Here is a 13030-nt window from a genome sequence, read left to right as displayed (position 1 = left end):
CGACCCTAAGCACACAGCCAAGATATCAAAGGAGTGACTTCAGGACAACTCAGTGAATATCCTTGAGTGGCCCAGCCAGAGCCCAGACTTGATTCCGATTGAACATCTCTGGAGAGATCTTAAAATGGCTGTGCACCGACGCTTCCCATCCAACCTGATGGAGCTTGAGAGGTGCTGCAAAGAGGAATGGGCGAAACTGACCAAGGATAGGTGTGCCAAGCTTGCAGCATCATATTCAAAAAGACTTGAGGCTGTAATTGCTGCCAAAGGTGCATCAACAAAGTATTGAGCAAAGGCTGTGAATACTTATGTACATGTGATTTCTCAGTTTTTTTATTTTTAAGAAATTTGCAAAAACCTCAAGTAAACTTTTTTCACGTTGTCATTATGGGGTGTTGTGTGTAGAAATATGAGGAAAAAAATGAATTTAATCAATTTTGGAATAAGGCTGTAACATAACAAAATGTGGAAAAAGTGATGCTCTGTGAATACTTTCCGGATGCACTGTATGTACAGTATATGCATAATATGTGCATACAATGATCTGACAGTGTTGTCATGGATTTAGTTCAGTATGTATGCTGTATAAATAATATATGTAATTAGCACTTTGCATCACTACATGCAAATACTATTCAGTATTAGCACTGTATTTAACTTATCTTTTTTGGGGCAAAACACATCATGCGTATAATGATATCTTATAATGATTACACAAACACAAACTCCGTTGGGCCGTTAACCTGCAATTGCTCCATCCTGGGTAAGATGTTAAGCTGCATCCAGTCCTGCAAACAGGTCCTCAAGTTTTACACTTGGGGTTGATTGTAGGATTGGCACTCCAGCCACTGTAAAAAACTTCACACTGTTCCAGTGTGGTGCCAAGGAGTCACCAGCTGCATTCAGGTCCCAATCCAGGTGGTTTGTCATGTGGTGTGGTTAGCGCCTGCTCCCTATCACACAATTCCTGATCTACAAGATAATTCTTGACCATTCTCTAGTAGGCTTAACAGAAAACTCTTCATTTAATCTCTTGTCTTGCATGCAGTAAATATAAATACTGTACAGTATACAGTATACAGCTCCTATTCCTTTAAGAGATTCCATTCATTTCACAAGGCAGTTTGCATGATTCTTAACCGAGAACAAAGTGCAAAAATGCTTCCACCCACTCTTCTCCAAAACTCTATTCAGTGTCTCTGCCATATTCTCTTACTGATTGTACCTTTAGTATCTTTCATTTTGTACTGCATTGTTACACATAATAAAGAGCAATTGTTTATTTGTCTGTGTTATTAACATAGATGCAAATGGTGAGCTTGAAATATTTTAATATCAGGCGAAGAATGTTATTGTTTTTTTGGTATTTTACGTATATAAAAAATAGCACACACACATATGGCTAGCTCTGAACTGAATCTTTCTTGTTTCCTCCTTTGCTTATTTATATAAGCATATCTGGAGGGGATGCTGTCTATAATATCCTGCATTTTCATAATTTGAACCCCCATTTTGCTTCTTTGCCTGATAGCAATCTATTTCGACGTGACTTAATTTAGACTGGTATGAAATTATGTGGTTTGCTGCAACTGAGATTGCATATTCTACCTTGTAAATCAATTTTTGGTAATCCGCTAATTATTGATTTTCGTCTGCTTAGCTCTTAGGTAACCATAGTTTAAAAGTCTACATATTGACCACACCTGTTTGACCATATCTTCATTTTGTCTCAAAGTCAGTCTCCAGTTTGCTCCAAACTGTGGAGCAATATAATCCCCCAAAGCCTGCTAGTGGAGCTTTTCCCAGGATGGGCATTTGAAGATGGAGACTACTCTTATATTAAAAGATCACATTCTTAGTTACCATATGCTCACAGCACAAGAGTCACCACTACCTGAATGTCTGCTCTAATGTGAAACCCCTTTCTGACAGTTTCTAGACTGTCACCTTCTGTCTCTCTCTCTATCACTCCCTTCAATCTGCTTCTTCATTCTGTTTCTGTCTGCTGTACCATTCCTAACAATAGCAGATTAGCTAACTGGAGTACAGTATACTGTCATATTAATCAGTCTCATGTGCCTTTTGCACTTGAAACTAACTAAAAAAGTACTTTTAATTATTAGGAACCTCATCAATGTACTTTGAATCTGTAGTGTGTTATAAACACGCTCAGAAATTGTTAAGGACTGCTAAAGGATTTTTACAAGTTTCTGAATTGCTAATAATGTTTTTACAATTTTCCCCGTCTCCATTTTGATGGCAAACTGAAATTCTCAAAAATAAGGTTTGTCAAGTCACAATTATTTATTGATCATCAGATATATCTTAAGCAAAGTAAAAAAAAAAAATGCAGGAAAAAGAACTTGTTATAAATACAATGCAGGTGACACTGAAAGACAAGGAGCAAATCTGAAAAAGATGCATTTATTTACTTAGACATAATCTTTTTTTCTTCTAAGCAATGTGCAGAAGTAATTAAAAAGCAAATGTAATGTTATATTATAAAAATGTTTGTCTTCAGATAAATTAAAACCATCAATGTTAAAAATACATTTTAAAGTAGACAATTGTGAAGTTGCAGGCAAAGAGAACTTTAATTATAAACAGAAGAGGTCAATCCTGAACTACATGGATCAAACTCTGAAAAAGGTATTAGACCCATATACTGAAACAACAATCTCCACTTCCAAGCACTGTGCAGAAGCAACTATAAAGAAAATGTAATTTAGATTTAGATAGAATTTTATTTGTCCCCAGGGGGAAATTTAGACGTTTACAGAAGCTCTTTAAATAAATAAGTGGATAAGTAAGTAAATAAGTAAATATACACAAGCACTTTGATCTGAACACCCAAAAGAAGTTCAAAAGAAAGGAAAGTTACAACTTGGCTGTCACAGTCCCAATGAGGCATTATGCAGACATATTGCTGTTGGTATAAAGGAGCCCCAGTAGTGTTTCTTGACACACTTCTGCTGAATAATTCATTGGCTGAAATTCCTCAGTGTTTGTGTATCAGAGAGAGGATGTGCAGCATTGTAATGATGATACTCAGTTTTGTTTTAATTCTATCCTCTGCTTTGACCTCCAGGGGTCCAAAGCATGTCTTATAACTGAGCCTGCCATTTTAATTAACCTACTGATTTGTTTGGCCTCTGTTGAAGTGATATTACCAGCCCAGCACACCATAGTGTAGAAAATTGCACTGCCCATCACAGAGTTATGAGGACATGAAGAATGTCACTTCCCACATTAAAGGAACACAGTCTCCTAAGGATAAAGAGTCTGCTCAGCCCTCTTTTATATAATTCCTCTGTGTTCCAAGACCAGTCCAACTTGTCATTAATGTGGGCCCCCAAGTACTTATAGGAGTGGACCACCTCCACTCCTTGAATAGTGATTGACCATAGAGGCTCTTTGGTGTTGTAACTACCATGCGGGATGGACGTGTATCCTGGCCAAAGTAGCGAAAGGTTCCTTCCCTGAATGGGAGGCCCCAGGTGAATGGATGTGGTGTTACAACCAGGAGAGAAGAAGTTCCCTTAATCGGATGAGAGTGCCAAGGCGGATGGACAGGCATCTCAACCAGTTTTACTTACGGTACCTTTCCTGGCCAAGATCAATGGGGAGCTCAGGAAAGAACTATCTCTGGGGGCTGTTTAATCCCCCAGGACATTAGAGGGCAGCTACACTGGATATTGGTGCCCATTCAGACACCAGCAGGGAATGCCAGGAATTATACTCTGGTAATGCAGCCCTGCTGGGGTATGACCTGGAAATCAGCCCAGAAGTTCTTCTAACAGGCAAAGCCCTGGCACTGGAACAGTGACGTAGCTCGAGTTCGTGCCGCTCGGTGCGGGGCTTCAATTTGCCACCTTCCAACATATCTGAATATGTTAAACTATTTAAATAGAAAATTAAAATGACGTATAGAGAAAAATTAAGATACATTTTGCATAGATTTATTCATATATAAAGAAACAGCAATAATTTTTTATATACATTTAAAAGCATCAACTAGACAAGAATATAGTATGGACGTACTGATAAGCCGTGTTCTAATTATTAGTTTAATATAATTACGCTACGAAAACCAGAACCAAAGTAATAGGTGGGGATGTTTTCTGCACTAAGCAAGAACGCATTCGGATTAATAATGAAACGAAATTATAAATTGTAAATTAGTTGTTTATCTTCCTAGAAATTATTATCGGTGTAACGTTTATGTTTATTTTTGTCATTGCCTCATACATTTCAACTGCTGTGTCTGATGTAGAAGGACAGTCTGAACATTATTTTTCAAGCATTTGTGGTTAAAAATCAGAGAATTTGACTTTTTTCATACATGAGTAATATTTTTCTGAACCCTGCTGCTTACACACGAATTGTACTGAGCCTTGTGGCCAATAATGCCGCTCCCAAAAATGTGCCGCCCGGGGCGGATCGCCCCCTCCGCACCCTCCCCAACTACGCCACTGCACTGTGAGAATTCCCAGGTCCTCCATAAAAAGGACCATGCTGCCTTGGCCAGGTGAGTTGAAGTTGGGAGGAAGGAAGGCAAGACTCGACTGGAGGCGTGCAGTGTGGTGGTGAGAGAGAAATAAATGAGAGACGACTTGTATTTTGTGTTTGTGTAAACATGGTATTTGGGTAATAACAACACCCTTTGTTTGAACCTGGGATTGTCTTGTGTGCTCATGTTTAGGGTTTGGGGTTCACTGGCAGCCCCTAGCTTTCACAATGTGGAGAAAGCCAATAACCAGTTCCTTGGTTTTGCTAATGTTAGGTTGCAGACAAGCATCAAGAAACAAACTTCTACACCTGACTCTCGTCCTCTGTCTCATCCCCTTTATCAATACACCCAATAAGTGCAGAATCATCTGAGAATTTCTGCAAGTGACATGACCTGGTGTTAGACTTGTAGTCAGAGGTATAGAGAGTAAAGATAAAAGGAGAAAGGACTGTTCCTGGTGGTGCTCCAGTGTGGCTCACATTCATATCAGAAACAGTCCTTGAGTTTCAGAAACTGCAGTTTGCCCAAAAGACAGTCCGTTATCCAGGTCACCATAGGCTCATCCACCTGCATATCTCTGAGTTACTGCATAATAGGGCTGAATGGCATTGAATCCTTACAGTGATGCCAGCTTTGTCCATGTGAGAAAAACCCTTGTGGAGTAAGATAAGTAATTGCATCCTCCATAATAACAACAGCAACAGCAACAACAACAACAATAATAGTAATAATAATAATTAATTGTATTTATATAGTGCCTTTCCCATGCTCAAGGCACCAATGTTTGTCCAATAGGCAAACTGCAGTGTGCCCAGGTGGTCCAGCACAAGAGAACTCATATAGCCCAAGATCAGCCACTCAAAAGTCTTCATTATGTGAGATAATAATAATAATAATAATTTTTATTTATGTAGCACCTTTCATACACTCAAGGACACTTTACAATTCAATACACACATTAACAAGACAGTAGAAATTACATACATGAAAAAGAATAATACTCATTGAAAAGATGTGTTTTTTACAGTTGCTTGAAATTAGTAATAGGTTTTTCCTTACAAAGGCTGAGAGGGAGAGAATTCCAAATTTTAAGGGCTATCACTGTGAAAGCTCTGCCACCCATAGTTATTAACCTGTATTTAGGTACAGTGAGTAACTTAGTGTCCGATGATTGTAATGCACGGGCAGGAGTGTAAGGAAGCAGCAGCTCAGACAGATAATGAGCGGCTAACCCATGAAGGGCTTTAAAGGTGAGAAGGATAATTTTATATTTGATTCTTGAAGAAACTGGAAACCAATGTAAATCATAGAGGACAGGAGTGATGTCAGGAAATTTTTTAGTGTGTGTAAGTAAATGAGCAGCAGAATTCTGAACATATTGTAATCTGTGTGCTGTAAGTGCCGCTGCTCTGTAGTCATTAGGTGAAGAGGTGCCTGCCTTCTTTAGAACAGGAACAGTGCAGGAGGTTTTCCACAGAAGTGGTACTTTCTGCAGCCTTAGTGACAAACTGAACAAGTGACAGAGGATACCACAAAGTTGGTCAGCACAGGCCTTATGAACTTCAGGACTGAACCCATCTGGTCCCATAGCTTTTCCTGTCTGTAGCTTCCTCATTTATCTCCTTACTTTGTCTTCAGTTATGGACAGTCTACACTAATGGTCAGAGGTGGACTTGTCACTGACCATTTCAGTTGATGTGGTAGGAGTTGCTGATGTAGTTAATTAGTTCAGGGCGTTACCTTTGTCCACATCCCCGTCTAGCACCTGAGCCCTGGATTGCTTGAATTCAGTAATTATGCCCAGTCCATTCCAGACACCCTTCATGTTATTCTGAGTACGTTTGTTTTGTGTTTTAGCTTTGTAAGCTCCTTTCCTTCACCTCAGCTTTTTGTTTAGCACACACTGTACGTCCTTCAGAGCCTCTTTGTTCTCGGATTTGAATGCTCTCTTTTTCTCATTCAGAAGACCTTCACACTCCTTAGTAATCCAGGGCTTATTGTTTGGAAAACAATATACTGTCTAATGCTAGAAAATATAATTAAAACTGTTAAAAAAATCAAAGAATGGTAGACTGAGTAATTTGCCAGTAAGACTGTATTTGGACTCCTGTTTGTCATTTAAAAAACAGAAATAACAGTGCAACAACCAGCAGAAGCGAGCAATCAAGTAATTTAAGACCTAAAGGACATGTCCTACTCTGATATACTAAGTGGACTAAATCTTCTTAGTTTTAATCAGAGAAGGCAATATGAGAATCTGATCCATCACAAGTGTTTCAATTAAACAACAACCTATATTCTCAAGGAAATTAAGGGGAAGATGTATTAAAGATGAATCAAAGAAGCACAATGGAGGCATATGAAACTAGAGCAAATTACCAAGGAAGTGATGTGGAAAAACTTGCCCACTCAGATTCTGAACCACACAGATGTTTAGTTAGCTTCTGCATCTAAATTTATTTTGTATTTGATAAATGTTTCATTTATCAATGTGGTCATTTTTTATACTGGTTTTAATTTATACAGAGCAGGGCGTATAAATGAAATGCTGATGATGTGTGTTTTTACTTTCATTTTTATATATTCAGTATTGAATTGGGTTGGTTGTTTAATTTTAAAAGTGTGATTAGAATTTACCAGAACGCCATTTTGTTTTTGTGCTGCTATTTTTCCCATTGCCATAACATGACTACTGATTTCTACACAGTGTTTTCCTAGAAGTTGTGTTGTGTGACATCATCGTTGTGACTCCATTTAACACAGTGCCATTCTCCAACACACTGTCCAGGGTTGACAACATTTTCTCTAACCCTTTGTGCTTGTGATTAGTTGTGATATCTAGTTTTGAACACTTCAGCCAGTGTTTCTCAACTTCGAGGTCACAACTCCAAGTGGGGTCACCTGATAGGCCAATGGGGGTCAAGAGAAAATATTTAAAAAGAGAAAAACAAAAACATTAAACAATGTATTGAATAGGAAGTGAATGTCAATATTTTAAACAGCTGGGGAATGCAAAAAAGCTCAGATTTCAAAATGGGGTCACAAACCAAAAAAACTTAGGAACCTCTGACTTAAGCCATTACTTCTGACTTTGTTGTTTTGTTTTTGCTTTGACACTTGATAGTGTGTTTCCTTGGATATGTCCTCCATTTTGTTTACTGACCATATTTTTTATTTTCTGATCCACCATGCAACCATTTCGTAACTAAATTGTCTTTGGAACAGAACAGTCAGTGTATCTTCCACCCAGAATATCACCATAGGCCTAGTGATACAAACCCTGAGGTTTCAGTTTACCCCACTGTAAACATATTAGTTAACTCTTTCAGGGCTGATGTCAACTTTTGTCAAAAGGAGAAGTTGACAAAGGTAATTGACTGTAAAACTGTGACAAAACCAACTGTTATGTTTTAGTTGGACTCTCGTTGCTTGAAGGAAAGTGAGCTTCATTGATTTGACCGACATTTCTTGCCCTCGTGTGAGTAGCAAGGCACAAACAACAGCAAAAATGGCACTGACAGCTGGCGAGAGGTCAAAATGATTGCATAAAGCAAACTACTGCGTGGATGACGTTTTGAGTATTATCTCTGAACTGGACTATGACTTGTTGGACTCCAATTTTGATACAAGTGACTGAAAACGAATGTGAGGTTCCAGCTTCAGTTGACTGGTCCCCAGCTAATCATGGTGTTGAACGGGTTCATGTAGCTGATACGCCTACGGCAATGTTCACCAGTGAGGAGTTCCACTTAACAGTGATAAGAGGTAGAAACTAGATTGCAATGCACTGCAACTGTGATTGCTGCTGCTGCTGCCTCAGACACGTGAAGACAACTTGGCAGCAAGCCTGCCGCACATTCTTGTCAAACTGGCTGCCACAGCATGCAGCAACAGACGTTTTATCTTGATTTCTGTGTGAGACTATTGCTTTTTGAAAAAATATTAAGCCCTCAAAGAGTTAATATAGTGGTGTCAGTAAGCAGACAGCCCATCTGATAGACCTTGTCATAAAGGCTCTTGCAAGGCCGAGAATGTGACAAATCACAAACAACATTGCATTAAGTAATTAAAAAATATGATGGTAATGAAAAACCAAACATAAAGAAAGAAACCAAAAGTGAAAACCAAGTTCAAAAAGGAATTCCCCATGAATAAACCCTTAAAACAGTCAAAAACACATACTGTAAATGAAAGCAAACAAATATAGCAAGGGCTACTGCCACAGTGCGAAGGAAAAACTGTCAAAAACCTGTCCACACAGAAATTATATTTATAAAGGAAAATTCATTGAGAAGAACAATTCAAGGGTTGAAAATAGACATTTCAGACTTGCTTAATTATAAATAACTAAATCCAGAAGATTGCATATTAAAAGTAACGTTCCAAAAGCAAGAACAAAAATGTCAAAGGACTTACCAAAAGCCACACTAAATAGTTCTTAGACCACAAAACATAGAAAGGAGATTACGGACACACAAAGAATCTAATGCCAGTCTGTCCATGGAGAGTCTGAGCAACCTTTCTACTATACTCATATACAGTGCATCCGGAAAGTATTCACAGCGCATCACTTTTTCCACACTTTGTTATGTTACAGCATTATTCCAAAATGGATTAAATTCATTTTTTTCCTCAGAGTTCTACACACAACACCCCATAATGACAACGTGAAAAAAGTTTACTTGAGATTTTTGCAAATTTATTAAAAATAAAAAAATTGAGAAAGCACATGTACATAAGTATTCACAGCCTTTGCCATGAAACTCCAAATTGAGCTCAGGTGCATCCTGTTTCCCCTGATCATCCTTGAGATGTTTCTGCAGCTTAATTGGAGTCCACCTGTGGTAAATTCAATTGATTGGACATGATTTTGAAAGGCACACACCTGTCTATATAAGGTCCTACAGTTGACAGTTCATGTCAGAGCACAAACCAAGCATGAAGTCAAAGGAATTGTCTTTAGACCTCCGAGACAGGATTGTCTCGAGGCACAAATCTGGGGAAGGTTACAGAAAAATTTCTGCTGCTTTGAAGGTCCCAATGAGCACAGTGGCCTCCATCATCCGTAAGTGGAAGAGGTTCGAAAACCACCAGGACTCTTCCTAGAGCTGGCCGGCCATCTAAACTGAGCGATCGGGGGAGAAGGGCCTTAGTCAGGGAGTTGACCAAGAACCCGATGGTCACTCTATCAGAGCTCCAGAGGTCCTCTGGGGAGAGAGGAGAACCTTCCAGAAGGACAACCATCTATGCAGCAATCCACCAATCAGGCCTGTATGGTACAGTGACCAGATGGAAGCCACTCCTTAGTAAAAGGCACATGGCAGCCCACCTGGAGTTTGCCAAGGCACCTGAAGGACTCTCAGACCATGAGAAACAAAATTCTCTGGTCTGATGAGACAAAGATTGAACTCTTTGGTGTGAATGCCAGGCGTCACGTTTGGAGGAAACCAGGCACCGCTCATCACCAGGCCAATACCATCCCTACAGTGAAACATGGTGGTGGCAACATCATGCTGTGGGGATGTTTTTCAGCAGCAGGAACTGGGAGACTAGTCAGGATAAAGGAAAAGATGACTGCAGCAATGTACAGAGACATCCTGGATGAAAACCTGCTCCAGAGCGCTCTTGACCTCAGACTGGGGCGATGGTTCATCTTTCAGCAGGACAACGACCCTAAGCACACAGCCAAGATATAAAAGGAGTGGCTTCAGGACAACTCTGTGAATGTCCTTGAGTGGCCCAGCCAGAGCCCAGACTTGCCCAACATCTCTGGAGAGATCTTAAAATGACTGTGCACCTACGCTTCCTATCCAACCTGATGGAGCTTGAGAGGTGCTGCAAAGAGGAATGGGCAAAACTGGCCAAGGATAGGTGTGCCAAGTTTGTGGCATCATATTCAAAAAGACTTGAAGCTGTAATTGCTGCCAAAGGTGCATCAACAAAGTATTGAGCAAAGGCTGTGAATACTTATGTACATGTGCTTTCTCAGTTTTTCTATTTTTAATAAATTTGCAAAAATCTCAAGTAAACTTTTTTCACGTAGTCATTATGGGGCACTTTCCGGATGCACTGTAGGAGATTATATCACCTGGAGCCTAACCTCACAGTCATCATCAACAACATTAACAGCAACATTTATTTCACATTTTCATACAAAGCATACAACTCAAAGTGCTTTTATAAGATGTCAAAGAAGTAGTTACATGCAAAATAAAACAAATTAGATTCAGATAAGAATATTAATGAATAAATAGTACACAAAAGATAAATAAATAATGCACACTTATGTAAGAATGATGTATCATTTACAGATGTAGAGTCCTTAAATATTGAATTGTTGTTTTTTTTTAACTTCTAAATGACAGTCCATTGATATCATGATGACATTGTGGAAGTAACCCCCGAGGAAGACAGGAATAGTTTAATCAATCAGCTTTTATTCAGTCACAGATGAGTACATGGATTCATGCTCTGCAAAACAGAAGAACAAAGTTCCCCTGTTTCAATCGGATTTTAATATTAATTTCCTCCCTCCCCCTTACTTATGAAACAGCATCTAAACATTTCATCTTATATTACGCAAATCGGCCAACTGTTTCTTTTTTGTGTAGGTATCAAGAGAGGCCCCTAAAGACAGAAAGGTCATCTTTCCTATGTCTAACAGATGTGTTGCTACAAAAAGGAAGTTGTCCTAGGTCAGCTTACTGCAACCTGTCTTTTGACAGACACCTGTATGAATAACCTGCAGTTATAATAATAATATAATTTGTGAATTTCCCCTTGGGATTAATAAAGTATCTATCTATCTATCTATCTATCTATCTATCTATCTATCTATCTATCTATCTATCTATCTATCTATCTATCTATCTATCTATCTAATAAAACAGCTTTCAACCCTTAATAGCTTGCAAGCAGTTAAATTTTCTTTTACAATATCATTGGAGACTTGCAGCAAACTAATTTGTTCATTTTCTGGTCAAACGTCAATCACTTGATACATTTTACTCTTTTCTTTTGCATTCATACTTCTTCTTTAAAACGGTACATTAAAAGCTGCACACCAATCAAGCCCCTGGGTGTCAAATTTTTGACTGTCAAATAATAGCTTTACACCATATATTATGACACCTCACACTGGTCCAATGACAATGTTCAATGGGAATGTTGTTATTATTTTATAAGCTTTATTTCAAGTAATTATTTAAATTTATATATATTTATAATTTTTTTAATGTTTGTAAATGACAGTCTGATGATAAAGTCAGAAGGCCAGAACGGACAGGAAAAAAAAACTCCACTCAAATACAATTAAACAGTAACTGACATAATTAAGGAAATATGAAGGAAAAATAATTAAACTAAAAGAAGAGATTAGCAAATGGTAATTCAAAATACAACCATAAGGAAAACAGATTAACACATTTCAAACCAAATCACAATGACTTGCATAAAAGTGTAACATACATAAGATACAAAACGCAGGGGCGAGTCTCATTCCAAACCGTGATACCATCAGTTTGTTTGTATTTTCAGGATGAGTGGCTTTGTTTTTATTAGCAATGCTGTCTGCTGCTATCATGTAATGCCTGGAAGGTCCCCCAAAGTTCATCATTGGTAGAAGAGTATTTAGGATGGTGACCTGCTGATTCTGGTGTCCAAGGTTTTACTGTATATCCATAAATAAACTGTCTATTGCAGTGTAGTTATTTTTGGCTTTTGCAGCATTTTGCAGGCGTTCTTTGACTCTCATTTTGAACTCAGTTTGTTTAAACTTTGATTTTGTTAAACAAGGGTTCACTAAGGTGCCATTTTCTGTGCAATCAAGAGGTGAGACTCTCCCAGGCAGCACACTCTGCTCTCATTTTATTTTCTGCCTTGTCAAAATTACATTTAAGGGAATCACCTGAATACCTAAACAAAGACAACAGTTAAACAGGGTCTTACACCAGGCAGCTGATTACATGGACCCCAGAGACTCTGTTTAACCACCATCATGTGACACAATATTTGAACTAATCTCAGGGTGATAGTTTCAGAATTACATTTTTGTCTTCCTGAAGTGAAATACTCTGAAGTTAGTTTGGAAATGCAGAAAATGCTTGATCCAGGAATTATAATGTAGAACCTAGTAAGAGTCCTTTGCCTAGGCCCATTCTTCTTGCTTTTAATCCTGATTGATGATGGCATTTCAGCAATGACTTCTGATGATTCAATAAAGTCTCAAGATTTGATGCCTGCCCCTATGTTCAGGGTTGACTATATAATCGAAAGACAAAAGTCAGGCTTGTTTCCTAACTTCTTTTGACATAACCAAGGAGTATTATCAGATTCCTTCGACTAAAGCAGAGAGAAGAAAAAACGCATTCAGCACCCTGGTGGATATCAGCAGTACTGTGTCCTTCTCTTTGAGCTCTCAGAGTCTCCCGCCACTTTTCAGCACCTGGTAGACAGACTACCAAAGCCTAGTATCTCTGGGGCTGTCTAGCCTAGATGATATTATTTTCTATTCCAGTACCT

This window comes from Polypterus senegalus, chromosome 18 (genome assembly GCF_016835505.1).
Source record: "Polypterus senegalus isolate Bchr_013 chromosome 18, ASM1683550v1, whole genome shotgun sequence".
Lineage (NCBI taxonomy): Eukaryota > Metazoa > Chordata > Cladistia > Polypteriformes > Polypteridae > Polypterus > Polypterus senegalus.
The sequence above is the reverse complement of the archived record's forward strand: the minus strand, read 5'-3'. Positions refer to the sequence as shown.